Here is a 4,089-nt window from a genome sequence, read left to right on the forward strand (position 1 = left end):
TCCATGTTTCAATGCTCCGCAAGTGTATCGGAGACCCCACAAGAATAGTTCCGGTGGATGATGTCCAGGTGACAGAAAAATTGACATATGAAGAAGTGTCGGTTGCTATCCTAGATAGACAGGTGTGAAGGCTTCGGAATAAAGAGGTCGCTTCAGTCAAGGTTCTATGGCGAAATAACAACAGGAAAGAAATGACTTGGGAAGCGGAAGAGAAGGTGAAAGCCAAATATCCGCATCTATTCCAATTTCCAGAAGAGGTTCGTGATGACACGCCGAGATCGCAAGGTATGTATGCTTACCTTTATGATTTTGGTCGTGTGTGGCCATAGATATGTGATATTGTGATGTAGCCCTGTAAGGCGATGATATTACGGTTTGTTGTGACAAGTTGGTAGCGCCAAATTACAGGGGAAACTCAGGCGAAATTTTTGTAGAATCTCGATTGTTTAACATTCGAGGACGAATGTTCCAAAAGGGGGGAAGAATGTTATACCTTGGGAAATTCCCCGTACATGTACTGTGAATAGGACAATGAAGGTCATGGCGTATACGACATGTCGATGAGTGAGGAATAGTATTTGATAACCCCAAACGAGATTTCAAAACCATCCGAGACGAGGGAAGGAAGTTGTTAAGGAAAGCGAGTCGTATGTTGTATATCGGATAAGAATAATGAGCAACGATGTGGTGAGGGCATAATGGTGTCTTAAATACATGCAATTACATCCCTTATATTGGTATTGAAGTGTTAAATAAGTGTTAAGAAGGTTCCATAAGGATCGGGGATCAAACGAGTCGACGAGAACAAAAACGGAACCACTGGCATTATACGGTCCAATCTACGGACCGTATAAATTATACCAGCCGTAGATTTGGCCGTATAATTGGCCAAAGGAGGGACCAGCCACTGGACCAAATGTACGCCCATACATACGGTCCGTATAAATAGTACGGACCGTATGTTGGTCCGTATAAGTTGGCTCGGCCAGCTTTTAAGTTTAAGTGTAAGGGTCCATTTTATTTCATCCATTTCATTTCCTCCAACTCAAGAACTCTCTAGAAAAGTCTCAAAACACTTCTACCACAAAAAGACCAAGGAAATCAATGATCAACAACATCAAATTCATGAATCAAAGTGTATGAAACCCAAGTAGAGTTCATCTTCATCAAAGAAAATCAAAGCAGGTGAGATAGGGTTTTGGTGCTAGAGGAGTATTCTCATTCAAGGCTTGTTCAACTATCATCTAAGGTAAGTTTCATGACTTTAGCATGTTGTTTAAGGTATTAGAAGGCTAAGAAGCTTGAATTGTAGAAGGACATGGAAAGTGGGTCTTGAATGAGTGAATAGAGTCACCATTGAATGATAATGGAATGGAATCATGAAAGTTGGTACGTTATGATTATGAATATGCTATAAATGATGTTTAGACCATGAGATAAGTATTATACATGAGAAAATGCGATAACGAGCTAAAACCATTAAATATGGGAAAAAAATGGAGAAAAATGGTGGATTTCTCTTAATGTGTATGAGCGAGGAATGTTGATACTATATTGTGAGTGTTGTTGTAAATGTTTGGGAGATGAAACAGAACATGGGAAAAGTAGTAGAAACAAAGGAGATGCTGCCCAATTTTCTCTAGAAATAATGATGCGTTCTTATGGTCGATTGACTAATTATAATGTGCATTCTCTCGTGAAGGTATCGACGTGATACTGAAAGGAGAACGAGTGAACAACAGCGAAACTAAGAGACAAAGGTATGTGAGGCTAGTCCTTTCTTTCTAATGGCATGAATCCTATATCATGAATTCCTTTCCTCTTCAGGAGTTCCTATATTCCGAAAATCTAAAAGCCTATATCCATAAGTGCTCATACAAGATAAAGAGATATGATATGATGATGCCATGTTGGTAATGATGTTATTTATTACTCACACTCACCTTATGTATTACTTCCTTCAAGGTGAGGCAGAATGTTCATATATGACCATAATGGAATCGAGGGTTCACGACCTTACGTCACCTCGATAGAGTGCAGTTGTCTAGAGTCTTTAGGCATGTGTGATGACAAGTATATTTTGCTAAGCATATGATTATAAACATTTTATGATGAGCATGTCATGATTGCATCACACCGGGCCTAGTTGGCCGGGCAGTCACCGCTAAGGCAGGCAGCTATACGGATACACCATGACCTTTTGGCATGGGCAGACACCACTAGTGGGCGGCATGAGATGGTAGCCCGGATGCGGGAGGCCTGGAAGCGGGCTAATGTTATTGATTATCACACCGTTCCGACATGGACGGGCAGCTTACATATTATGCATACATGACATGCTAATGAGTATGAGTGAGACAACATGCATTACTTCCTTTATGATGGTCATTCGGATCCAGATGTTCATATTGATGTTTTCATTATATTATTGTTGTCTTTCTTCATTGTTTACGCCTCTCATACTCAGTACAATATTCGTACTGACGTCCGTTTTCTTTGGACGTTGTGTTCATGCCCACAGGTAGACAGGGAGGCGAGCTTGATCCAGAATCTTAGGAGCTGTCAGCAGATTGGAAGCACTCCATTTTCCGGAGGTGCTTATGATTATTCCTTTGGTATATATGCATATTTTGGGCACGATGAAGTCTTGTTCCGTCTATGTATACAGTATGTCAGTAGAGGCTCGTAGATACGCAGTGTGGGTTAGATGGTCTCACAAGATGTTATCATATGTATATATATGTATATTTTGATGGTCGAGAGGCAAATGTATATAAAGTATTTATGTTTCTATACAAAATATGTTTCCCTATAACTTCATGTACAAAGTTGATAAAAAGGGCTTTAAATGAGTAAGATGAGTAGTAGACCTAGCGATGCTCGGTGGCTAGCCCAGGGTACCCGTCGCGGCCCCTAGCTGGGTCGTGACACCATACGGCTCTACGTTACCTCGTGACAAAGAAAGATCCTAAACTGAGGTTGATATGTTGGGTCCTTCTCCTGCAATAATTTGACTTTGAAGTCAAAGATCGAAAAGGTTGTGAAAATCAAGTGGCGGACCATTTCTCTCGCCTTGAAGAGGGTGGGCGTCCATTAGATGGTCTTGAAATAAATGAATCATTCTCGGATGAGCAAGTGATGGCGGGGTCATATGATATGATTCTGCAGTATGCTAACTTTGCAAACTATCATACTAGTGGCATCATGCCGGAGGATTTTAACTTCCACCAAAAGAAAAAGTTCTTGAGTGACGTCTGGAAGTTCTATTGGGATGAGCCATATCTATTCCGGGTTTTCACCGACAACATCATAAGGAGGTGCATAGCCGAAGTAGAAATGATGCCCATCATTAAAGCGTGTCACTCATCTACAGTTGGTGGACACCATAGTAGTTCAAGAACGGCGGCCAAGGTTCGTCAAAGTGGTTTTTATTGGCCTGCCATCCACCAAGATGCTCATGACTTTGTGATAGCTTTTGACCAATGTCAATGCCATGGTAGCATCTCAAGAAGGCATGAACTCCCAATGAGGCTGATTCTTGAAGTGGAGTTGTTTGATGTTTGGGGGATCAATTTCACGGGTCCTTTTGTGAGTTCCTATAGTAACAAGTATATCCTTGTGGCGGTGGACTATGTGTCTAAATAGGTGGAGGCTGTCGCGCTTCCCAACAATGAAGGAAAGAGTGTCATCGTGTTCTTAAAGAAGTACATCTTCATAGAGTTTGGGACTCCAAGGGCTATCATTAGTGATGGGGTAGTAATTTTTGCAACCGATTATTCAAGGAACTTCTTGAGAAGTATGGAGTAAAGCATAGAGTTGCCACCCCTTATCATCCCCAAACGAGTGGTCAAGTGGAAGTGTCGAATCGGGAGATTAAGAGCATCCTTTCCAAAACTGTCAATGCCAATAGGACCGATTGGTCAAGGAAGTTGGATGATGCTCTATGGGCTTGTTGGACGGCATATAAGACACAAATTGACATATCTCCTTATCAATTGGTGTTTAGTAAAGCTTATCACCTTCCGGTGGAACTTAAACATAAAGCGTTGTAAGCTTTGAAAACGTTGAACCTTGAATTGGGCAAAGCTT

This window comes from Lycium barbarum, chromosome 5, assembly GCF_019175385.1.
Source record: "Lycium barbarum isolate Lr01 chromosome 5, ASM1917538v2, whole genome shotgun sequence".
NCBI lineage: Eukaryota > Viridiplantae > Streptophyta > Magnoliopsida > Solanales > Solanaceae > Lycium > Lycium barbarum.